General features: G+C 42.0%; 2 long non-coding RNA genes across 2 annotated transcripts in view; one reads left to right on the top strand and one right to left on the bottom strand.

Annotated features, from left to right (window-relative positions):
* LOC144381202 (uncharacterized) overlaps positions 1-27,074 on the bottom strand; it is a 142,407-nt gene that overhangs the window by 64,670 nt on the left and 50,663 nt on the right. The gene's annotated exons all lie outside the window — the stretch shown is intronic.
* On the top strand, positions 6,393-26,775 carry LOC144381201 (uncharacterized). The gene is made up of 4 exons (XR_013446076.1): positions 6,393-6,694; positions 6,891-7,011; positions 7,112-7,227; positions 25,751-26,775. It is a non-coding gene; the product is annotated as an uncharacterized LOC144381201 (long non-coding RNA).

Here is a 27,074-nt window from a genome sequence, read left to right as displayed (position 1 = left end):
AGTAAAGAGGGAAGCCTTGGCTCTATTATGCTGGTATTTTGGCCCAAGACCCAGGAATGCCTGACTCTTGTCTTCAGCACAGGGTTCTTGGGTGTTGTTGAGCACACAGTAAACTGCAGCCGCATGGCCACAAAACTGCCACCTTGTTTACCACTGAGGCTATGGCCTGATAATCCCTGATAAGGAGTTTTCTGTTAAACGCTGATTTGGAGGACATCAGTTAGGCCTATTAACTGCCTTTCTAAGCACCAAATCTTTATCCTGGGTCTCATACATTCAGGAACAGCTTTGTTAACAGAAAGAGAGAGAATTGGGCCCAAGAGGGACCTTAAAGACCAACAAAACTGGCCAATCTGGCCTGGGGCCAAAGCTTTACCTGCATTTCAGGCAAAAAAGCAAGAGAGAACACAGCACAAGGTGCTGCTTGTTTAAGGTACAGTAAGCCAGGCCACAAGTAAACTGGACTCATTAAATGTCCTGACTCTGATAATCAGGGTCTCCTGTCTTTGGGAAGGGGAGTAACTAGAGAGGGGGTTTTTCCCACTCCCAAGAGCAGGTAGCATTCCATCAGTGCCGGAGTCACTGATCTGATATAGCCTCAGTAAGGCTAGAGGAGGAAAAAGAATATCCCCCCGCTACAACAGGACCTTGGCTAAGAGACATTGCTAATGAAGTGGACTGATTCAAGAGGAGGAGTGGGCTCAACCCCACTTCAGGCTATATGAGCAAGTTTAGAGAAGTGGGGCAAAGTTGTATCTGGAGAACACGGTGAGTTACATTTTGATTTCTGAGTAAATGCTCCAATGAGCAAAGTGCCTTACCTAAACTATGCTGCAGCACCAAGGTACGAATGGTCTTCTGACTCCAGGTCTGGGTTTCCTCTCATTTCACCACTGCGACAGGGTAATAGGCACCCATCTAGGCAATTGGTAGCAGCAGGAATGAAGCAGGTAGGCAGAGTACCTGGGAACAGTCTGACCATGAAAGATAGAATCCCTGCCCTTGGGGAGAGGGCAAGGCAGAGGAAAATGGAAAAAAGCATAGCAAGGGCTTTGGAGTAAAATGATGGCTTGAAGACTGGGTTTGTCCCCTCACTAGCTCCGTTCTTCTGGGCAAGTTATTTAACTTCCCTGATCCTCAGTTTCCTCATCTGTAAAGCCAAGATAGCAATACCTACTTTAAAGTGTCCGTCTAAGGACAAGATGGAATAATCTACGTAAACAGCATTTGAACACAGTATGTGCTAGTGAAAAGTGCCATTACTCTTGGTGTCATTCGTTAACTGCTACAATATAAAATATACCAATTACCTGCTATACAACAGTGATTTCTAAACCCTCATGTGCATAAAAATCACCTATAGAGTTTACTAAAAAATGCAGATTCTCAGTTCCATCTCCCTTCAAGAGATTCTGACATGGAGCTCTGAAATATGCATTTTTAGCAGGTACCCCCGGTGACTCTGGTGATGTGGTTCAATAGTCACACTTTGAAAAATGTCACATTGGATTGTATTTTAAGTTGAAAATCTGACTTCTCCTGGTTCATGGCTCTCAAAAAAGTCCAGATTATCCTTACACTCTGAAGATTTCCATTTCCTCTTCCTTACCCTCACCTCCAAGCACAGTGGAGGAAGCAGTAAGCTGCTTCTGTTATTAGCACCACCTTTGGGTAATATTCCCTAGAGCAGAGGCTCTTGACTTTGGCAGCATATTTCAATTACATGGAGAGCCCTCAACCATCCTGATGTCCAGGCCACACCCCAGACCAACTAAGTCAGATGTCTGGGTGGTCTTTGGCATGGGGTTTTTGGAAGCTTGCCAGGGGATTTCAGTGTATAGCTAAGTTGAGAACCACTTCTCTAGATCCTCTGTCCCATCTTCCCTTCAAATCTTTTTCACCTAGTTTCCATCCCATGCCTTCTATTTGGATATTTCCCTTCTTTCAAAATTTTTGGCTGGATTCATCAGCAGATTTTCTGGTTTTCTGGTCATTCTTCCTGATCCACTGATGTCTCTTACTTGGCTCTATTTGGCATTAATGTCCAACCCACCACTCTGTCCAAACTTGCAGGACATAACACTGTAGCCCTCAGATAACATTACTTTGTCTTGAGACTGGGGGAAGTAGATAGAATCATGCCACTGACTTTCAAACTTTGCCATTTTCTCCCACTAGAGTGTTTTCCCAACCCCTGCCTATTTATTCTGCCAGAGCTCATGCAAAACCCTCCTCCTCTGGAAGGCCACCTCTGACCTTCCCAGGTCGAGGTAGAAAGATTCCTTATTCTTCACTCCTCTAATAGCATTGATATCATGTATTATAATGTCCTATATATATAAGGAGAGAGGAGGATGTTATAGTGATGATAGTCATCAGAACTTCTTCTGGGAAGGAAACCACTTATTTGGAAAAATTGTGAGTGCTTAGGGCAGAAGTTTATACAGAGAGGGATGTAAAACAGGTCAGAACTACCTTGCTCAAATGTAAGAGCAACTGTTTAATATCCCAGAGAGAAAAGAGGAGGTCATCAACTCTGTGATATGACCCACACCATGATTTCCTTAAAATCCTGAGTAGAATCTATAAGTCATTATGAAATATTTGGTAAGAGTAGATTTCTCAGGGTACTGCTAAAGGGCCTACGTCCAGGGGATTGAGGAAAAGACAGGCTACATACATACATGGCCCTGGCATAGAGACAAGAAATAAGCAGAAGATTCTAATGGAAATTTTAGGAAGAGTTTTGGAATATCACAGGTCATGGAAAATGGGTGGAGGCCAGGTTTGACCAGACTCCAACGGGCACAGTAATCTTATCTGCTATCTGGATTCTATCTGAGCATCCTCTCTGCCCACTAAACTGGGAGTTTTCTCTGATGGCAGGGCCTATCTTCATTGCAGCTGAGTTTCCCTAGTGCCTGGCACAATTCTTGGCCTGTGGGATGCTCTAAATAAGTGTCTGGAGAATGAACAATATGGAAAGCACATTAATATAGACTTTTTCTTAAGGTCAAAGGGAGCACCAAAGAATTTGTCCTATCTGTGGCTATTTTGTGGTTCAGACAGAATTCTCTTTCATTCACCACTTAGATGCTACTGAACTTGTTTCTCCAAATTCGGTTGCTCAAAATTTGATTAATTTGAGCTCAAAATGACATTTCAAAATCCCCTATTCCCAAGCACATAGCTCATCAAAAATGCCTCCCACTATTTACAGTTTTGCTTCATTGAAATATGATGATGCCAGGCAGACAGCGATGTGTATTCAGTGGAATTTAATTTTCCTGATCACTGGCTCCATCGATCAGTCTGTTTACAAAGGGCTGATGCAAGCATCAATTCATCTCTTATGGACGATGGGTAAGCTGCTCCTATTATTTCTTGCATGTGAAAGGGGTTGTTAGACTCTAATGCTGGGATTCTGGAGGATCACTTTATTATTGCTGTTTTAGGCTTTATTGAGTTCCTATCATGGGCCAGGAGTTTTTACTGTTTTCATGTTTAATTTTTACAATTGACATTTTGTGGGTGCAGAATCTGAGACCTGGAGAAGTTGGGAGGAATTGTCTCTGCTTACAGAGCTAGTGATATATAGAGCCAGGATTCAAACACAGTTCTTTTGATTCCAAAAGTGAGTAACATCTGTTTTGTTAGATTTTCTTCTTAAGGGTTGTCTTGGGGCTTAAGCAGGAGAGGTAGAGAGAGGTGATTGAGAAAGGAATCCAAAACAAGCTGAAGGGGATGAAGAGTGACTGTGGTTTATTATTCAACATACTCACTGTTAGTCCCTCCTGTGATCCCAATTGTGCCTGTATAGACATTTGTCACTGCAGCCGGAAGGTCATACTTGGCTATGGATATGTCTCTCCCAGGTGATGTGAGCTCCTGGCAGGTGCATGCCTAGCAAGTATACTTAGTGTGGCACCCAGAACCAGAGGAGCAAGAAGCAAATGCAGTGCTAGAGAGGAAGTCTCTCTCTCTTTTTAAAAAAAGATTTTATTTACTTATTTATTATAGAGAGAGAGAGAATTTGAGCAAGCAAGTGTGTGTGTGGGGAAGTAGCAGAGGAGGAGGCAGAGGGAAGGGGAAAGAATCTCAATCAAACTCCTCTCTGAGTGTGGAGGCCTATGCGGGACTTGATCCCACAACCCTGAGATCATGAACTGAGCTGAAACCAAGAGTCCGACCCTCAACTGGCTGAGCCACCCAGGTGCCCCTAGAGAGAAAGTCTCTTGAGGGTGGTGCTATACGACTGGAAACCCAGGAAAGGAAGCTTTGTGGATCCTGCAGGAAAGTCACTTTTTTTTTTTTTAAGATTTTATTTATTTATTTGACAGAGAGAGAGCACAAGTAGGAAAGGTGTCAGGCAGAGGGAGGGGGAGAAGCAGGCTCTCTGCCCAGCAGGGATCCCAATGCGGGGCTCGATCCCAGGACCCTGGGATCATGACCTGAGCCAAAGGCAGACGCTTAACTGACTGAGCCACCCAGGTGCCCCAGACAGCCACTTTCTTACTGGGTTTTCCAGAGGGAATGAATGACCTGGACATCTGACTCAAAGGGCAGAAAACCACCTGCCACAGCTCTGTCAAAGTCTGGGACAAGGGCTACTATATCTTTCAAGCTTCAGGAAACTTTCCTTGTTGCTCATAATTGTGTCCCCAGAAATCTGTGACCTTGTAGTTATACTCAATGCATGAAATACATGAAAAATTTCAAAGGGAACTATAGTTTTGATTCTCAGGCAAAGTTTGAGAAAAGGTGAAAACATGCTTCTCTTTTCAGGCAATAATTCTATTTGATATCAAGGACCAAACTGATCAATAATTGCCCTCGGAGCGCCTGGGTGGCTCAGTCATTAAGCGTCTGCCTTAGGTTCAGGTTATGATCCTAAGGTCCTGGGATCGAGCCCCACATCTGGCTCCCTGCTCAGCGGGAGGCCTGTTTCTCCCTCTCCCACTCCCCATGCTTGTGTTCCCTCTCTCGCTGTGTCTCTCCTTGTCAAATAAATAAATAAAATCTTAAAAAAATAATTGCCCTCAAATTCTCTGAAAACTGAATTTTACATTATGAATATTCCCCCCACAGGTGATAAAGCCATCACTTTCTTTATTAGAAAGTCCAGGTGTTTTCATAGACCTTTGGGTTTGTCTGCAGGGCCTGGTTAACAAAGGACAGGATCACATATGAGATGCAGAGCAAACCTGAAGTAGGTGGTGCTGATGCTATTTTTTCCATTTCACAGATGAAGGAACTGAAGTTCAGAGAGGCCATGTGACTTCTCCAAGTTCATGCAGCTATGTAGCGGCAGCACCGGGATCGGGCCGGTGTTCCATTGTCCAGTTCAATGTCATGCTGTGTGTTGAAGCTTGACTAGTGTCAACAGCGTGTGATGGCGGTCATACTTTTTTCATCCAACCTTGAATCACATTCATTCCTCCTAGAAAAAGCAACCATGATAGGGGCAAACTGCTGTTCCAAGTACAGTCCGACTCTACTCTAAATAGAGAAACTTGAGGAAGCCATTCTGCTGGGCAGAAGAAGGTCACAGTAGGTTCAGTGTCTGAAAAACCAATACAGACTTCAACATGCAGGTTGTGAAGCAAAGTCTTAGATAATCTTTCTAATCCTGTTAAGGGCTAACTTCTATTCCCAACTCAGCTGATCAAGTCCAGTAACATTGCAGGTCAGAATAAACACTCCTGGTCAGATATTTCAGTGCTCAGACTAAATGTTTGATTCCTTTTGGATGGCAAGTATCAGAGCTTTAAAATGTGTGTGTGTGTGTGTGTGTGTGCACATCTCTACTATTTTCAAACCCTAGTAATTATAAGTTACATTTTAAAGCAAATATTAAAAGGTTGTTTAGAAATTGATTAATCACCCTGATTGATATTTTATGTTCCAACTGCAAGAGGGAGAGAGGGAGAGAGAGAGGAAGGGATAGAAATATTTGAAAAGAAATGAACAGGCGGAACAGCATATCAACATTGACACACACCATGAATAATTTCTAAAATATGTCAAGTATACTACAGTTTATAAAGCACACACACCAACTACCATCTCTACTGTGATTCTCAACACTACCCTATGTATGAAGTAGGCAGGATAAACATAAATATCAGCATTTAAATAATGAGGAAACAGAAATATAAAGCCAGATCTAGAGTCCTGTGTAGGAGCCACAGAACTTTCCAGATAACATTCTGTGTGGTCCAGAACTCTCCCCTATGCTGTCATTTCTACACACCTATCAGCCTTTATTACATAATGCTTACCAGTATAAGAAACCTTTAGAAGTGCTTTGTAAAGCTGACTCAGTTAATATCTAGATGTACGTACCCTGATTCAAAAAGCAACTGAACTTTGTCAGTTTTATACAAACCCTCCAAAAGATATTTCATGGTCTGTGTTGGGCAGGGGTATTAATTCCAAAAATAAAATAAAATAAAATAAAAAAGTAAAATAAAACCAACTATTGGCTACATAAATGGTACAGTTTTAAATAATTTGTGCTGCACTTGTACATTAAACACTCTTCAAAATACTTTCTCCCCCACACTGTCTTTTTATCCTCACTAGAGCCCCATGAAGTGGGAGTTATGATCCCCATCTGAAATAGAGGGGCAGCTGAGGCTCTGTCTCTTGGAACTAAGTCACATTCGGACAAGAAGCCATGCTGTTGATGTTGGTAGGTGGCATATGTTGGCGGGAAGCAGGAAGGGGAAAAGTTGGGGGTGGGGAGTGGGTAAGGGAAAACCCAAGGGATACCTTAGAGAACAAAGTCCTGGAAGGAAGGTGAAGGCTTGCTTTCAGCAGCCCTGGGATCAGCTTTCTTTTGCTCTGTGCCTCAGCTTTTACTGGTGTCTATCCTCCTCACTTTCCAGATTTGTACTCCTTCATTGTGAATCCTTTCTGCGCTCAAGAGCCTGTGCCTGCAGACAGTCTCCTCCCAGGGCCCTCGTCATTCTATCTGCACCTGCACCTCGAGCCTGATAAGGAAAGAAGGTGGGTGGGGTAGGAGCTGGGGGACCGGCAGCCATTGTCTCCTGAGGCAGCCTGATGGGATGGAATAATTCACAGGGTTATTATTATTATTAATTCACAGGCTTAAACATTCATGTGTCTTCTTAATCCATGGTGACCACTCTGCTGCATCCATGGCTGGGTACTGGGGCCATCTCATCCAATCAGCATGCCATGGTGCTCGTGTCTTGGGTCAAGGTGAGGTCACAGATCATAGGCCAGGACTTTAGAGTTCCAACCACCACTTGGCAAAATGCCTAGCCTTGTCATTTAATTTTTCACTTCAACCATCATTTACCAAACACTGAAAATGAGCACCATACCAAGAGCTGGGGATGGAAGTAAACTTTTATTTATTTACTTACATTACATTCACTATATGTTAGACACTGTGTAACTGCTTTGTTAACTAATGTAATTGTCAATGCATCAGTAAGAGGGATCACAGATGAGAACACTGAGACATAGAAAGGGTAAGAAACTTGCCTGACATCACACAGTTAGTGACTGGTAGGGCTGGAATGGGAGTCCATGCTGTAGAGCTCCAGAGTGTATGTTCTTAACTGCTGTCTTTCAGAATCTCTGCCTTAAGTATTTTGTCATCTAGAGAACCAGGCAGATATATAGTCATCGTAGATTATAATGGTTGTTGTAACAGAGATATGTGCGAGATATGTGGGGAGTTTCAACAAGTTGTACTGCTCACCACTTCTCTAGTCTTTGCAGCTGCTATCCTTGACCTTCTTGCACCCTATTCTCACTAGCCCCCTACTGACCTAGTCTCATATCTGAGCCCAAAGGCCAAAATCCTATCACTGAAGGGGGGTGGGAATTTAAGGCTTCCTATGCCAGGAGTGCAGAGCACTTGGCATCAAGACTGCCTGCTTAGGTCCATGCTCCCTAAATGGTCTTTCTGCCTTAATCTTCTGACCAAGCCCCATGCCATATCATTGGTCTGTAAATTTTGCCCCAGGCTTGGCCCCACTTGGCCTCTCTGGAAAGCACACTGAATCTCTCTACTTCAGATGAACAAGTATAGAATCTGGCTATAATGTTTGAGTCCTTATCTAAGACCAAGATTCAATGCACTTTTCTAGCTACTCAAGTAAGTGGTCTTTTTCCCCCTCACTGCTTCAAGGATATTTCTCCAATGCTTGTACATGGAGGATGACCTTCTCTGTGGAAGAGGGCCACTTCTCTGTCAACGGTCATCAGACACTTCCCCACTGGAACTTTTAAACCAACCCTTGAGGTCTTGAACACCTTTAAGACTGAAACTCTGCCTTCTTGCTCTAGTGCCCTCTCCACTTCTGTATCCAAGGTCCAGAGACTGCTGACCGATGTCACCACCATTGCCTGCCTGTGCCAGACACCTCCCTCAGCACTCCCGTTCCCCAATCACATGCCAGGACCACCATCTGTCTCCATATCCTGCACATCCTATGCTTCATTTATCACAGTCCTCTTCTGTCCTCTGTAACTATTCTGCAAGATTATCCTGATGTCTCTTCCAGCAACCTCTGCAATTATCAATAATTTGTCAGCAATCTTCACGCTCAGACTATTTATATTAAAGTCTAGCCATTGGTCTCACCTTCTTTTTTGTTTTTAGATGTTTTGTCTCAAGAAAAACAACATTCTTGACACTTAAGACACTAACATTTTTCACCTAGCTTTTCTCTAGATCCATAAAACAAAATTCCAGTTGTATAATCAAAGGGAGCAGGAGATGGGGGTTTGGTCCCAAAGCACTGTGATCAATATATTTGACATTTATTGAGTGTTTAAGATAGGCTAGGGGCTCCACTACATGCTTATTTTCATTTAATCATCCACCCTTACAAAGCTCTATGAAAATGGTAAAATTATAACCACTTTATAAATGAGGAAATCGAAGCATAAAAAATTGAATAATTTGATTGAGTTGCACAATGAACAAATGGCAGAGCCAGTTCTCGAACCCAAGTATATGTGCGTGCCTCAGTTCTAATCACCAATGTTCTAACTACTTCACTTCTCCTTTCTGAGTCTTGGTTTCCTTACCGTAAAATAAAGGGGTGGAATGGATCATAGTGATGTGGGAAACAAAGGCAGAAGGAGATGTAGGTAAATAAATGTCCTTATAACCTGCAGCGCATTGACAAATACTTGAGGTAGGCAGAGTATAATGTTCCTCCAGGAAGCTCCTATCTTAATGCCTAGCTAGAGGGAAAAACAAGCTTAGTTTGACAATAGCAAGGACTTGGGTATCCTGTGAGTCTTCTTTAACAAATGAGAATCCTTTTGAAACCTCCCTTTTCCTTACCTCCCCCAACTCCCAAGTATATAATCAGCCACCCCTCACAACCCCAACTCCGGTGCAGCAGCTCTTGCCTATGGGTCCTGTCCCTGGGCTTTAATAAAACCACCATTTTGCACCAAAGAGATCTCAAGAATTCTTTCTTGGTTGTCGGCTCTGGACCCCACCCCACCAAACCTCACCTATATTCCAAAACTACATCAATAGGACTTCAAAAGTCTCTTTCATATCAAGAAGAATGTAAACCTATCCGTGCAGATCAGAGTTTAAGATGGAGCTTGTCTCCCTTGCCTTCTGCTTCTTGTGAATCTCCCTGGAGGAGCAATAGCATTGTCTTCAGGTCTGAAGGCTTATTCTGTGAAGGAGGGAGCTGGCTCAATCTCAGGGGGCCCAAAGCAACAGATACTGAAGATAATTATATGGGGCACCTGGGTGGCTCAGTCAGTTAAGCGTCTGCCTTCAGCTCAGGTCATGATCCCAGGGTCCTGGGATCAAGCCCTGCATCAGGCTCCCTGTTCTACCTCTCCCCCTGCTCGTGCTCTCCCTCTCTCTCTCACTCACCCTTTCTATCAAATAAAATCTTTAAAAAAAAAAAGATAATTATATTTAATTCCACAGTAACTTTCTAACAACTGCAACAAATTCAGTGTTATATATATTTGGAGTCGAATAACTTTTATGAAATGAATAAAGAGTTTGGAATTTGAAAGTTTGTCACTGAGAGTAATCTGAAGACATGTCTTTGTTTAACTCAGAGACAACCTGCTTTGGAGTTAAATTGAAATTTAGAAGATGCTCAGTAAGGAAGCCAATAGACTCCCTCAAAAAACTAGAGTGGGAATGACTTAAGAGATATTACCCAATACCTCCATTTTATGTATGAGGGAATTGAGGCTAGGAGAGGGTAATGGTGACTCAATAATGGGACGGTACTCTGAGCTGTTATTATCGTCCCTTGTTATAGTTAGAAAAACTTAATGGCACTAAGCTGAATCATTGATGGGTTTACCTGAAGTATTGCATTTCACACAAAAGAAGGAAGGGCTGAAATCTGAATTGCCACATCACCTGCTCTCCATGAAGATTAAACGCCCACAGGGCACATCATCCACTTGAGCCTCTGCAGGAAAGCCCTTCATCGCAAAGGTATTCATTCAGATGGCACTATGGATCTTTGCAATCACAGCGTAGGCCTTTGTTATCATCAGTACTTTGAAGGACATATTTAAGTGTTAAACTCACTGAAGTTGCTCAGCTCCATCCAATAAAAGGATTGGCCAAGATCAAATTAGCATTCCATTAACTAGTTTAAATATAATGCAAGCTCATTGAACCCTGACAACAGGATGTCTCAGAATTGATAATGTATTGAATTGCCCTTCAAATTCAAATTCTCCCATGCTTATGAGTGAAGTGTAAGACAGATGTGGGTTGACAATACCAAGACACTTCATCTTCATCATAGAAGAGGTGGATATTTAAAGCAGTGAGAATGAGGTGCTTGTGTGTCAAAGTAAGTCAGAGTAAGTTCAAGAAAAAGTTACAGAGAGTCAGAATGATCCCAAAGCCAGATTTTGTGTAAGATCTTTCGAGATCTCACCTCAGGGCCCCCGTGAGAAGCTAGTGGTGGAGAACACACAGCAGGACCAGGACTGTGGGAGCTTCTCTGGCTTGCGAGCTGACTGACCAAGGTGGCTTGGGCTCAAACTGCATCATCTGCAGGAACGTCGAAACTCAGTTCAGGTGAGCGGGTGGATCCAGAACAGAGATCCAGTCTGACAGGCAGGGTGTGAAGCAGGAGCATGGTGGTGAGGCAGTCTCAGGTAAGTGCAGCAGCATGGCGGCGTAGTCCAGGTGAGCTGCTTGTTTTGAGCAGGACCCCAGGATTAGCTGGGGGGAAGGGAGGAGAGACAGGATCTGGTGTCCCAAGAAGAGGGGAATGGCAAGACACAGAGTGTCTAGGCCTAGTTAAAATGGCTATAAGCCTGCAGTTTCAGATGGAAATTGGGGCAGAAAAGTCTATTCATATTGACCGAGCAAGGATAGCAGGAAGCTGGTGGGGACTGTAACTTAGGCTGGGGAGAATGCCAGGCCAGAGCCTACCTCAGCAAGGTACCTCCTAAGCCCAAGGAGGAGAAGTTACCCTTAGCTTCTCCTGGTGGATATGCTTAGTGTACTCCTGGTCTCCAAGCTTGACTCAAGGAACAGAGGTAGGGGCCTCAATGCCCACCATTGCACAAGGGCAAGAAGGCAGGGACTGGAACTTATGCTTTGAAAGTCACTGCTAGCCTACAGGACAGCTGTAGTGTCATAGAAGAGCAAATGACTAACCTCTGGTGGAGAGAGAGAATGCAGATGCCATTCTCCTGACTTGATAGCAGCCTGGGTCTCTTTTTTATCACCTTCTGTTGGGTGACCTGTCAGGTACGCACAAACTCACCTCTGCCAGAGCAGAAGTGGCTGCAATCAAGTCAATGTGTTGTCCCTACCGAGTAATGTATTTGTACTTAATGAAGATATATCCAAAAATAGAGTCACAAAAATGTAGTTCCTAAACCCAAGATCGGTATATTTTCCAGGATGGTATAAATCTTGGGCTTTAATGTTTGACTTATAAGGAAAAAGAGAGAAGGAAATAAATTGGGGGCTGGGCACAAGGATGTTCTGTGTCATGGGCTAGTTATGAGTCAGCAGTACATCCTTCTCAAAGATTGCCCTGATCTAAAATATATCCATTATAAAATCCTCTCACATTTTCTAGCATTCGAGTGTAAGCATTCTTGTTATAAAGCATTATGCAGTTTTATGATCACAACTACTTAGATATATGAGTATATTTTGGTGTCCTCATTTTGCACTTACAAAGTTAAAGCTACAGGCAATGGAGTCCTTTGCCTACAGTTATGTCAGTAGAAGAGTTTGAGGGATGCCTGGGTGGCTCAGTTGTTAAGTGTCTGCCTTTGGCTCAGGTCATGATCCCAGGGTCCTGGGATTGAGTCCTGCGTTGGGCTCCTTGCTCAACAGGGAGCCTGCTTCTCCCTCTACCTCAGCTCTCCCTGCTTGTGCTCTCTCTCCTTTCTCTCTCTCTGACAAATAAATAAATAAATCTTTAAAAAAAAAATAAAATACAAGAGTTTGAGTCCAGACTTTCTCCTGTGTCTTCCAAGTCCCAGAACCCGGGCTTGTGGAAAAGAAAAATTTCACACCAGATACTTGTTAAAAACAGCAAGGCAGATTTTATTGGAGCTAACTGTAGGGGAGAGACTTCAGTGTGTAAATTGAGCTCAACTCCACTGAACAAGAAGCAGGAGGCTTTTAAAATGCTGGGGTGTGCTGCTAGGGAAGTACTGAAGGACACTAGGGCCGGGTGGCCAATGTGCTTAGGCCTCTGTGGCATTTATCAAAGTTAGATTCCTACTCTCCCACAGAGACTGGGAGACCCTGGCTCTATCTTCTTGTTGATCATATTCAAAGGGATGGCACCCAGGTCCTTGGGACAGACATTTCTGGGTTGCAGAAGATACATCTCAAAGGGATAGAGAAAGGACTTAACAATCGCAAGTTTTCTAAAGTAAATGTTCTAAGAAAAGTGAGGTCAGGGGCTTATTAAAGTCAGGTTTTGGATGGAACAAACAGTAAATTCCTTTGTCAGCATTGAGCTTTCTCAGGTGGTCATTTAAAGGGGGTTGGAATTGTCATCCCAGGGATATGGCCTTGAGTTTATAGAAGCCATGCTAAGTTTGTTCAAGTCTCTTAATTGGGGGCGGGGTGAAGGGTTTGGGGGAGATGGTGGATAAAGTCGTATGTGCTGAGAGTTTTGCAGTTTTCACTTGTCATCATTCCCTGTGGTCTCTTCATTTCAGTGCTGGATGGAATGGGTTTAAGGTTTATGGGGATGTCTTCCTTACGCATGAGTGCTAAAGAAACTCAAATCTTAGTTTAGATTCCTGAAAACAGCAAGCCTCATAGAAGATCCACGCTTGCTCTCAATTTCTTACTTTCCTGCTAGGGTCCAAGATGAGGGGTTACTTTCTTTTAGGCTAAAAGACTATATCTACCTGCCTTTCTGCCTCGTGTCTCAGGAGTACCATTTGTCCAGTAGCTGTTAGACAACTGTGACCTACACCCTAAAGGGGGCCAAACTTTCCAGTAAATCTATTCACCATAGGGTTCTGGAAACCTTGCTGAAAGGCTCAGGGGGAAGCAAATATATTATTATTATTTTCCACTGTTTGATTCTCGTAGCATTCATTAGATGATTATAGCTTTGGGATTTGATGGATGGAGCATTCTCTCTTTTCACTGTATTTCTGAGCTGGTCTGTAGCTACTCAATAATTACCATGTAGCAGAGTGGGGTATGCTCAAGAATGCTAATGAATTATCAGTTCTCCTCAAGCCTCATTAGATTTCTTGATAGCAAAACCTCCCATTGACAAGATCTCCTCCAAAATGAATTTCTAACGACCCTTGTTGCTTGTCAGGCACGAGACTATCTCTGCATGCATGAGGTAGTTTGGAAACCACCCTGGTTTCCTGCTCTGCCATTGTCTCACACATTTGTTTTTGTTATAGCTTTGCATGGGCTCATCTGTGATATATGTGTGCTGTGGAGGTGGGAGAGGTGGACTGACCTCTCTGGAGAAAATAAAAGAAAGGCAATACTAAATCCCACTGTAGAATTGAATTTTCTAGTTAGGAATTATTTTAAACTCATCTTGAACTATTGCCTTTCACCCCCAAATCTATTTTTCTTCCATAAGTCAATGGCAAAATGATCCCCTCAGTTCTTCTGGCCAAAAGCCCGGGCATTATCCTTGCTCACCTTTTCTCTCTTAGCCCTCACATTCAATCCACCAGCAAATCTAGTTGGCTCTACCTCCAAAAGATATCCCAAAACTCAGGGTACCTGGGTGGCTCAGTCGGTTAAGATCTGCCTTTGGCTCAGGTCATGATCACAGAGTCCTGGGATCGAGCACCACATTGGGCTCCCTGCTCAGTGGGGAGTCTGCTTCTCCCTCTCCCTCTGCCCCCACCCCCTGCTCATGCTCTCTCTCTCTTTCAAATAAATTTTAAAAATATCTTTAAAAGATATCCCAAAAGATATCCTCTTCTCTGTATCTGTATTACCATATCTCTAGACTAAGCCATCACCTTCTCTCTCCTGATCTACTGAAATCACTTCATCCCTTGGTTTCCTGCTTCCATTCTTACCCCCTTAGGATCAATTATCCCCAAAGTAGCCAGAATGATCTTTATGAAAATAAATCAGATTATATCACTCTCCTGCTTCAAACCTCCCAATAGCATTCTGTAGCAAGTAGAATAAAATTCAGACTCCTTTACCTGGTCTACACCATCCTATAGGAACTGACCCTTGTCTACCCCTCAGACCCCTCCTAGCATTCTCCCCACTCTTCACCACCCTCTAGGAAGGCCTAGCTCACAGCTTTTGCACTTCCTGTCCTCTCTGCCTGGAGCATTCTTTCCTCTGAGCTTCACGTGGATGACTGTCAGAACTTAGGTTTCAGCTCAAATGCCATGGGAGAATAATTTCTCAGAGAACAGCCTCCTATTTTCAGACACTTTCGATAAGATTGCTCTGTTTTATTTGCTTTGAAGAACTTGTCATTGCTTAGGATTTTATTATATTTTTTATGCCTATTTGTTTCTTGCCTGCCTCCCATGACTTGAATGTAAGCAACATGAGGGCAGGGACCTTGTTTTTCTTGGTCACTGCTGTATCCACAGCACCTAGAAGAATTCCTGGCACATAGCAGGGGCTTACGGAAGACTTACTGATTGAATGAAGGAACGAATAAACGAGTGGATGAATGAATGTATTACAGTCCCTTTCTTTTTAAAATGAGGAAACCAAAGTCCCAAATTGAAAGTGACTTGTACAAAACCACAGAGGAGACTTATTCTTCTGATCCTGATTTTTATGATCTTTCCAACATATTAACCTGCATCTTGACGTGGTTCTCAGCCAGGGTGATTTTGCCTACCAGGAGACATTTGACGACGTCTGGAGAGATTTTCAATGGTCTTAACTCTAGTGAGATCGCTACCGGCATCTAGTGAGTACAGGCCAGGGATGCTGCTATACATCCTATAATTCACAGGACAGCATTCCACAACAAAGAATTAGGTGGCCAAAAAGATCAGGAGGGCTGAGGTGGAGCACCCCTAGTAGAGCTTGGGAAGGCAGGATACACCTCCTCCCTTCTTCACTTTTCCTCTGAGCCACGGGAAACCTGCCTCTGTTGCTTTACCTAAATTGAGCAACAGCCCTCATTCAGGAAGGATGTTGTCTTTGACCACTAGATGAATCTTTTCCCTCTCTCAAGTAAATCCTTCAACATCTAATTAGCATAGGACATGCCACCTTCAGTTAATATTGGTTATGAAATTTGTTAAGGAAATTAGTTGCCCAAACTGTCCTTTCTGCTCATTTGTATTCTTCTACCTATCCTTCAGTCATAAATTCTACCACTTTCAGGAAGCCTTTCCTGAGTCCACAGTTCGTATCTCCCTACACCATGTTCTCTTAGCACTCAGTGTATATGAATTAAAATACTAACTTAAGCCCAAGAACTGCTCATTTTCCCACCATCCCTGGTTTATGCATTCCTTGAAGCAGGGACAGAGTCTCAGCAGCGCACTGGGCACAGAGTAGGTGCTCAGTAAGTACCTTCTGGAAGGAAGACACATGTCTCTTGACAGGCTACATATCCATTTAAAGTGACAACAAAGAAAACCTTGCAAAATGAACACAAGAGAAAAGGAAAACCTTCCCTCTTTAACTGCAGCTAAAGGAAGTTGGGAGGCAGGAGCATTAATTGATATATCTTTTCAGAATATTGCTTCTCTTTTGTGCATGAATGTAGCCATTCATGAAGCAGGCAAGCAGAGTCAGCCCCCGACCAACTTGGGAACAGCCTGAATGAGTAATTATCTCTAAGGTAGTGGTGAGGGTCCCTGGCGCTGGAGGAACAGTGTGGTCTCTGCAAATCCCTAAGCCGATGACAGGGACAGGGTAGGCGGCAGGCTGTGTTATCAGTACCCCAAGGGAGATAAGAAAAACAAAGTAGCCATCTTCATACTGCTTTCCCAGGAAGCTGGCTGGCTTGCCTTAAGCCTACGGTGCTATTTAACTCAACACAGCTGCAAACAAACAAGATTAGAAATGAATGTTAGGGGCGCCTGGGTGGCTCAGTCGTTAAGCGTCTGCCTTCGGCTCAGGTCGTGATCCCAGGGCCCTGGGATCGAGCCCCGCATCGGGCTCCCCGCTCAGCGGGAAGCCTGCTTCTCCCTCTCCCACTCCCCCTGCTTGTGTTCCCTCTCTCGCTGTGTCTCTCTCTGTCAAATAAATATAAAATCTTAAAAAAAAAAAAAGGAAATGAATGTTAGATTTCCTTTTAAAATAGAACATGAAACAAAAGCATTTTTTTTTTTTTTTGGTCACCATGGGCAAAGCAAAGGAAGTGCCTGTTTGAGGAAAACAATTCCACATTAGCTTAAATTACCTGTTTAAAACACAAAACTGAACCCTAGAAAGGCCTTTAGAAATATGGCCATGTTCATGGGACACCTGAGTGGCAGTCAGTTAAGCAACTGCTTTTGGCTCAGGTCATGATCCCAGGGTCCTGGGATTGAGTCCTGCATCAGGCTCATTGCTCAGTGGGAAGACTGCCTCTCTCTCTCTCTCTCTCTCTCTGACAAATAAATAAATAAATAAAATCTTTAAACAAAAAATGAAATATGGCCATGTTCCTATTTCATAGATGAGGAAACTGAGATCTAGAGAGCAGAAAGGACTAGCCTGAAATCACACAGCACACCAATGGAAACCAGAATCTTCAACTGAGCTTCCTGTCCCCAGTTCCCATTGTGTATGTGTGATTTGGGGCAGGGGATGGGGTGGGGAAAATCAGTGGACCAGAGAGCCTAAATATCTGGGCTCTAGATTTTATCAAACGACAAACTGTGTGATTTAGGGCAAGCCACTTCTCCTTGCTTCACCTTGCCTATCCATTAAGTAACAGGGTTTGGCCTGAATGACCTATAAGGTGCCTCCCAGTTCCAAAGTTGTATACTATGATTTCAGCACATGCTAATAATAAATAAACAAACAAATAAAAATATATGGAGTATATACTTTATGCCAGACACTGTGCTAAATATTTTTTTTCCACACAATATCTCATTTAGTCTTTATAACCCTGTAAAATAGGCATGTTTATTACTGCCATCTACATAGGAGAAAGCTGGGAGTCAGGTTAAGTACCTGACTCAGAGTCACACAATTGGTGTGTGGTGACAGTAGCATTTGAACATCTACCTATCTGACTACAGGGATGGAAATGACAAGTTCAGAGAATATTCAAATATTAGTTCTGTTCAGTCCAGGGACTGAGACCTCACACCCATCTGCACAGAAATCACCCCCGCTTGGGACACTGGGGGTGTCTGACAAAAACTATCTCTGTAAATTGTACCCATTGATCCAATGATGCTTCTTCAAGACCACCAAGAAGTCTAACACTTATTTTATAAAACAGTTCTTTAGATAAGAGAGAATTGTATTTATGACCCTTATTTTGAGCATCTTCTCTTTTGTAAATTAAGATTTCTAATCACTTCACTGGTTTTTTGTTTGGACCTACTTTCAGCTCCCTTACTACCCCAGCAGAATGCCTCTGTCCACACTCAACATATCTCACACTTTCAACTTAGAGTATTATTACTGATTAAATCCCTAGTGTTTGCAAAAAGGGTGGTAGCAGACATGATGAGTTCAGAGCAAATTTGAATAGAGGATCTTTGGAGCCATGACGGAGTCACAGGACTTAGTCACCCTCCCATCTTAAACAACATTTTTTTTTAAAGGGCAAAATGAGCCAAAGAAAAGAAATAATAAAGATCAAAGTGAAAGCATATGAAATAGAAGACAGAATAATAATAGAGATAATCAATGATTTGAGAAAGTGCTAAAATTGGTAAACCTCTAGCCATACTGATCTGGAAAAAGAAGGAAGGATTGGATGAAAGAAGGAAGGAAGGAAAGAGGGAAGGAAGGAAGGAAGGAAGGAAGGAAGACCATAGTATAGATTTTATTGATATTAAAAGGATACAAAGTAAATATTATAAACAACCATATGCCAGTAAATTCTACACATTATTTGAAATGGACAAATGCCTTAAAAAACACAAACTACCAAAGTTCACTAAAAAAAAAAGATAACCCAAATATGCTCATGTTCATTAAAGAAATTTAGTAAATAATTAATAACCATACAAAAAAAATCACCATGCCCAGATGGTTTCACTGGTGGACTCTACCAAGCATTAAAAGAAAAAATGATGATAATTCTCCATAGTATCTTCCAGAAAATAAAAGTGGAGAGAACACTTCCTAACTCATTCCATGAAGTTGGCATTGTCCTTGATACCCAAACTAGACAAAGATATTACATTAAAAAAAAAAAAAAAAAAACTACAAACCAACATCCTTCCTGACACAGAAATTCTTAACAAAATCTTAGCAAATTCAATTTAGCAGTATAGAAAGAGATTAACACATCATGATTAAGTGAGGTTTATCACAGAAATACAGGTTTCCTTTAACATTTGAAAATCAATCAGTGGAATTTACCATATTAAGAGACTGAAAAAGAAAACCCACATGATTATCTCAATAGACACAGAAAAAGCATTCAATGGAATTCAATGTCTTTTCATGACTAAAAACTCCTAGCAACCTAGAAATAGAAGAAACTTGTTCAAACTGATAAAGAGCCTTTATAAAAAGCTTTTGACTAATATCATATTTATTTATTTATCTATAATTTTTTAAAAAATATTTTATTTATTTATTTGACAGAGAGAGACACACACAGAGAGAGGGGGAACACAAGCAGGGAGAATGGGAGAGGGAGAAGCAGGCTTCCTGCTGAGCGGGGAGCCCAATGCAGGGCTCGATCCCAGACCCTGGGATCATGACCTGAGCTGAAGGCAGATGCTTAACAGCTGAGCCACCCAGGAGCCCTGACTAATATCATATTTAACAGTGAAGATTGAATCTTAAGATTGGAGAAAAAAAGGCAAGAACACCTGTTCTCAATGCTTTTCTTCAGTATTGTACTAGAAGTCCCAGCCAGTGCAATAAAGCAAGAAAAATTTCCATACAAAATGGAAAAGAAGAATAAAATTATCATTATTAGAAGATGGTATACTGTATTTGTAGAAGATCTTAAGGAATCTCTAAAACAGCTATAAGAACTAGGAAGTGAATTTATCAAGTTTGCAGAATACATGTTGAATAAATGAAAATTAATTGCTTAGAAGCAATAAAAATTAATTGTATATAAACAATAAACAATCATAAAATAGAATTAAAAACAACAACTTATAATATCATCAAAATATGAAGTAATTAGGGGTGCCTGGGTGGCTTAGTCGGTTAAGCATCTGCCTTTAGCTCCGGTCATGATCCCAGAGTCCCAGGATGGAGCCCCGCATCAGGCTTCCTGCTCAGTGGGGAGTCTGTTTCTCCCTCTGCCCCTCACTCCACTCATGCTCTCTCTCTCAAATAAATAAATAAAATCTTTAAAAAATATATGAAGTAATTAGTGATAAATTTGACAAAAGATGTGCAAAGCTTATACACTGAAAACTACAAAACATTAATGAGACATATGAAAGAATACCTAAAGAAATGAGATATGCCACACACATGGACTGGTAGGCTCAATGTTTTTAAGAAGTTAATTCTTTCTAAACTAATCTGTAGATTCAATGAAATTCCAGCTAAAAATCCAACAGGCATTTTTTAACACAAATACAAATTTTCAAGATATTTCAAAATTTATATGACAATTCAAAGGACTTACTATGGCCAAAACAACTTTGAAAAACAAGAACAAAATTGCAGTCCTCATACTACCTGATTTCAAAACTTATAAATCTATAATAATCAAGACAGTACAGATTTGGCATAAAGTTAGAGAAACCCTTTAATTCAACAGAATAGAGTATAGAATTAGACCCACATGTACATATTTGGTCAATTTATTTTTCACAAAGATGTAAAGGGAATTAAATAAGGGAAAGGATACATTTTCAACACACTGTGCTGGTACAATTTGATAGCCATTTGTAAAACGAATCAACCTCAACTCTTCTCACAATATTAAAAAGAAGTAACTCACATGAAACACAGACTTAATTGTGAGATAAAACTATACAACAGTTGGAAGGGAAAAGTCTTAGTGACCTTAAGTTGGCAATGACTTCTTAAGTAAGACCCTGAAAGCCTAAGGTATGAAAGAGAAACATAGGTATATTGAATTTCATCAAAATTGCTCTTCAAAGGATATTGTTAAGAAAATAAAAGTGAAGTCACAGATCAAGAGATAACATTTGCATAATATATAACCAACAAAAGGCTTTTATCCAGGAAATAGAAAGCACTGTTACAATTCAAGAATGAGAAGACAACCTAATTTTTTAAAAAATGGGCAAGTAATTTCAACTGGCACTTCACAAAAGAAGATATATAGATGGCATATAAGCCTATGGAAAAAATGCCTAACTTCATTAGTGATTTATGTTTTTAAATTTTTAAAAAAGATTTTACTTATTTATTTGTGAGAGAGAAATAGAGAGTGCACGTATGCATAAGCGGGGAGGGGGAGGCTCAGAGGCAGAGGGAGAAGCAGGCTCCCCACTGAGCAGGGAGCCCAACACGAGGCTCAGTCCTCACCTAAGTTGAAGGCAGACACTTAACTGACTGAGACACCAAAGTGCCCCACTAGTGATTTATTAAATGCAAAATAACACAATGAGTTACAATTACAGGTTGACTAGAATGGCTAAAAATTTAGAAAATAATACAAAAGAAGATAATTCCAAATATTGATATAGATGTGGGGCAACTAGAACTCTCATATACTGCTGGTGGGAATATAAAATGGTAACCACTATGCAAAACAGTTACAATTTCTTAAAAAGTTAAATGTACACCTACCATAAACCCAATCATTCCACTCTTAAGTATTTACTCAAGAGAAATGAAAGTATATGTTCAAAATAAGAGTTGTACATGAATATTCATAACAGTGCTATTCGTATTAGCCAAAAATTGGGCTCCACCTGAATGTCTATTGTCAAGGTAATGCAAACAATTTGTGGCAAATCCAAACAATGGGACAGTATTCAGCAATAAAAGGGAACAGACTATTGATACATGTCACACCATGGATAAGTTTCAAAATAATTATACTGAGTACAAGAAGCCAGACAAAAGAGGAGTACATAGTGCATGATTCCATTTGTATAAAAAAAAAATTTTGAGAGGGAGGGGGAGAGGGGGAGGGGGTGAGGGAGAGAGAGAATCTTAAGCAGGCACCACATGCAGCGTGGAGCCTGACACAGGGCTTGATCCCACAACCCCGAGATCATGACCGGAGCTGAAATTAAGAGTTGACCACTTAACCAATTGAGCCACCCAGGCACCACCATTTGTAAAAAATTCTTAAAAAATGCAAACTAATCTACAGAAAACAAATTAGAGCCTTCCTGCAAATAAGAATAGAGAGAAGGATATGGCATGAGGAAAATTGTTGGAATAATGGAAATATTTGTAATCTTAATTTTGGTATGGTTATAGGATATATACATATGTCAAACCTGTCCAATTGTACACACTAAATGTGTACAATACACATTAAATGTGTACAATTTATTGTACATCTATTATACCTCAATAAAGTGACAATTTTTTAAAGAAGAGAGGCAAGGAAGGAAGACTTAAAATTTTGTAACCGTGACCTTGACAGAATCCTCAATGAGAAAAGCATATAAGAGGGAAAGACATTGAGAAATTGGTGGGAAGAAAATTCAAGACAAAGTCATGATATATTAAGCACAGAGCTTTGAATCCACAGCATTCTATCAACCATATTTTCAGTCTCAGGTTGGTTCAGATTGGTTTGATGGAAGAGATCATTTGAGAAGAAGCTGAAGCAGTGGTTTTAGAGTGCAGGCTGCAATATGATGCATGACACTTGAGCAGAGTATAAGAAAGAATATGAAATCATAGGCTTAAAAGTGTCACTATCACACACTCCACCTCCAAGCAGAGTTTATGCCAGAGATATCTGGAGAAGAAAGCTGTACCCCAACCATTTCTCTAAACTGTGATCATAATATTAGGGAATGTTTAGCCACCCATCAAGGAGGTTTGGATTCATTGACTCCCCTCTCCTTTCACCTCTTGTGGTAGCCATGGAAGAGACCCTTCTAAATCTCCCCTAAGAGACAGCCTACTACAAAGAGTATGGTTCCTGACAGCATCCATCTGCAGTGCCTTTAGATCCGTCTGAGCATTTGAACTGAGCCCCTTTTCTGGCAGTCTGTGGTCAATGAATGAGCGTCACCATTTCTGCCCAAGTGGGATTCCTCAGAGGACAATCCTGGGATCAGAGCTATCCGATGGGTTGGTCAAAATGTTCTTAGAGCCTCACCAAAATCTGAGGTTCTTCCTATGTAATCATCCTTCCTTCCTCCTCTCCTTTCACAGATGTCAGTCCTGCAGTCTGGTCAGAGGCTTTCCCTACCCGCTTTTTCTCCCTCTCTTCCTTGTGTTTCACAGAAATTACCGTCATTGTATCTCTCGCACTTCTAACTCTGTCTTGACATCTGCTTCCTGGAGGACCTGAACTGACACACACAACCTGTCACTCCTTTCCATCAGCTAAGTCCCCAAGTTCACCAACTTTACTGTCATTGCCTTTGGTCAGGCTGCCTTGGTTCTCCTGCCCAGGAACTTATCCTGAAATGGTCAGCCATTGGACTTGAATTCCAATGCTGATGTTATTCTGGGAACAGAGTGGTTGCTGGCATGGTCTGAATATCTGAAGAAGAAGCCTACCCTTCCCTGAGAACAAGATATGATTTAGAATGGGGCTATGAAGCCTGACTGCAAAGCCCTGCTCTGATAATTAATTGGCATCTAATGTTCCATGTTCCAAAGTTACCTTACTTCTTTTCCATCTAAAACAAGAACAGTGTAACCACAGTCTCTGCTTTTCTTTGCAAAGAAGCAGGGAGGCTGGTGAAAATCTTTTTTTTTTTTTTTTTTTAAGATTTTATTTATTCATTTGAGACACAGAGATACAGAGAGAGAGCATGAGCAGGGAGAGAGGCAGAGGCAGAAGGAGAAGCAGGCTCCCCGCTGAGCCAGGAGCCCGATGTGGCGCTCGATCCCAGGACTCTGGGATCATGACCTGAGCCGAAGGCAGATGCTTAACCATCTGAGCTACCTAGGCGCCCCGAGGCTGGTGAAAATCTTGTTGGTAAAGTGCTGTGAACTCCTTAGAAGCTCTGATAATCTTCTATCTATGGATGAAAGTGCTGACCTGCCACTATTCCCATATATGCCTTTCATTTTGGCTCCAAATAAGGCCTGGCTGCCTTTGTCTGGGGCTTATAATTCTTTAATCTTGTCTTTCAGTACCTTTCTCCTCCTACGTATGTTCCAGCCAAATGGAGCCACTCGCTTATCCCCAAGCGCAGTAGGCACTCTCTTGCTTCACTAACCTCACTCATTCTCTCTCCTCTGTCTGCAATCTCCTCGCCTCTCACTCCCAAAGCTGCCTGTCCAAATTCCAGCCATCATTTAAAGTCTATCTGAAACATGATATCCCCTAAGAATCCTGAGTTACCCTCTCCCGCTGCTACAATTCCACAGTAATTTTTTTGTATATTTCTCATAACATTCATTGCTTTCCATCTTGTCTTGTGTTTATCAGGCACATGTCTTAGGCCCCCTACTAGGATATAAGCTCCTTGCCCATCTCTCTGATGCCCATACTTCCTCAGCACCTGACACCTAAGGGGCTGCTCAGTCCCTTGGCTCTAAATGGGTGCATTGTTTTCAAAAGTGGTGATGGCTTCCCTTGTACATTTCCGGAAAGTGCCTCTTTGAGACCCAAGGTCAACACCTAGCAGGGCTGCTAGAGAGGGTTAGGCAGATTTGCCAGGAAATCAAGTGTTTTCCTGGGCAAGGCCTATTGTGCAAGTATGAGTCCTGCATCATTAGCACATTTCTCTGGTCAAACTGGCTAAGAGCGTAAAAAAGCAGAAGGTCTCCAAGCTTCACATGATATGAATGACCATCACTGTTAAAACAGATCACCTTACCCCCAGGGTCTGAGGAAAGGGTTTCAGGAGTTGTTGCAGGTTGCGGGGTAGGGGGGGATGGGGACATCAATAATAGTAATGTCCATCCCATCCCTGAGACCCACTTCATTCTGTGTTTTCTCATTCTATTCTCCAGTCACCATCAGGCCTGACCTCCAGGTATCTACTACTTACTCTATAAAGTCACAGTCAAAACATAGGTGGAGTTCCAATGCATTTTTCTAAGAGCCTTGCAGTGCTCCTGGTCTTGCCAAGGGGTTCTCTCTCTCTGCTATTTTATCCAAAACCAGCTTCCATGAACATGTTTCCAGCTCAGTAAACATTCAACAGGCAACATATGTCGAGGCCTATTGTGCGTCAGTAACAGGTTTGGGCATACACAGATAAACAGGACCCAGATCTTGCAGGCCAGAAACACTCAGTGAGCTAGAACAACCACTGATCTTATGAAATGTATTTTTTTTCTGGTTCAGATTTTTATGACCTCCTTGGATGTTCCTACTCTGTCAATTCTCATTTTAAGGTTCAGTTCTAGAATAGTTTTTAACAGAGCAAAAATAACCTCCTTGATTCAGGCGATCAACTCAGCCAACCACATCTATCTAGTGCAGTGAGGCTCCAAACCATTACCCAAAGAAGTAATTTTATAAAAGCTCTGGGGTAGGTCATCAGCATACTACAGTACAATAATCCTGATGTGTGAGTTAACACACACACAAAAAGAGGAAAGCTGTTCTCTTACATCTTAGTCTTCCATGCAGTGTAGATGTTTTTTGAGTTTTTGAGGTAATAAAGACAGCTAAGAATAAAAAGTTCTGGAAGGCACTTCACAGAGACCTCGGGTAGATCATACTCTTGGAGGGCAATTTTCTCAGGTGTGGATAATTAGCTCTAGCTTAAAAGGCAAGAGTATTTCCCCCAGCAGAGCAGGAACAAACCTGGTGTTTGTCTTAATTTGCAAAAGGTTTCTAACAGTAGTGTTTTTTTTAAGTGGTGTTTTTCTTTTTTTTAAAATTTATTTGACAGAGAGAGACACAGCAAGAGAGGGAACACAAGCAGGGGGAGTGGGAGACAGACAAGCAGGCTTCCCGTGGAGCAGGGAGCCTGATGTGGGGCTTGATCCCAGGACACTGGGATCATGACCTGAGCTGAAGGCAGATGCTTAATGACTGAGCCACCCAGGCATCCCTCTAACAGTAGCATTTTTACTCGACAGACCAAATATCCAACAGCTGCTACTAGCCCAGGTCCTGAGGATGGAATGCAGCCTATTAATTTCCTGAAAGCCCAGCAAAACAAAGTTGGATGCCAGATTCTCAAGAAAAGTCTCCTCTTGGAATAACATCTTCCTCCAGCTTTTTAAACTCTTCCCAAGGTCTCAGCCAAGATAAAAGAAACATAAAAGTGTCACCTTGGATCCTATCTCACCACTGCTGAACCACCTGAGAAACCTATCATGCTTGCCAGCAGAGATCGGGCTTCATCTTGTCAACAGCTTGGCTGCCCTGGGATTTTCTGTTCTTCACATCTGTCATTATAAAGACATGCAGACATCTGTCAGTGCGCTGCGCCTGTTAAAGAGTTGCTCCTGAGACATGCTTCAAAACTTGGAAGCCTGGCTGTGTGGAATGAGCTCTGGGCCAGCATGGTGGACTTTTACCTCCCTGTATCCTTGAGAAAGCTATTCTTTTTGAAACTGCGTATACTTACCCGAAGTCCAGGGAAATAGCACCCATCTTGCCTAGAGGATGTCTGTAATGCTCAAATGAGGTAATGTATATGAATATGAGAGCAGAAGACCCCAATGATTAGACAGTAACCACTGACAGACAAGATGGGCGCCCTATGTCAAGGGAGAGTAACTGAAATTTTTAATCAGGCCAAATGACCAAGAGGAACAAAAAAGGTCAGCAAAGCCTGAGATGATGAGCTTGCACAAAATTCAGCAAAATTTGCAAAAAGAACCCTGCAACACATTCTGTTATGCTCTCCAGCGGTTGTTACATCCTGAAACTGCTACTGGAAATAGTGAGCTGTATCCTGCTTGCCACTCTGCTCCTGAAACTTGCAGTTTGGGACTTGTGCTGACGAGTCTCCGTAAAGGGCATAGAATTTGTGTTTTTGGCTTATTTAACTCTGAGCTTAATCCTTCCCCTTCAGAGCATACTTCTGGTTTGCTATGGGAAGCTTTGTCTCTATTATTTGCAAACTGCTTGGCAATAAAGCTTTTCCTTGCCTCTGACCAAATCTTTGCATTCCAGGAATTTTAATTGACAAATACATTTGATAAAAGGAAAAAAAAATCACTGTATAAGTCTAAAGAAATGATAGAGTTGATGGTAATCTGTTTTTTTCTAAAGATTTTATTTATTTATTTGAGAGAGAGAGCAGAAGTCAGAGAGAGAGAGAGAGAGAGAATACAAGCTGTGGGAGGTGGGGGGCAGAGGGAGAGAGAGAAGCAGACTCCCACTGAGCAGAGAGCTCAACAAGGGGCTACATCCCAGGACCCAGGGATTACAACCTGAGCTGAAGGCAGACAC

Source organism: Halichoerus grypus, chromosome 1 (genome assembly GCF_964656455.1).
Source record: "Halichoerus grypus chromosome 1, mHalGry1.hap1.1, whole genome shotgun sequence".
In the NCBI taxonomy this organism is placed as follows: domain Eukaryota; kingdom Metazoa; phylum Chordata; class Mammalia; order Carnivora; family Phocidae; genus Halichoerus; species Halichoerus grypus.
This window is presented reverse-complemented; position numbering and strand designations above follow the sequence as displayed.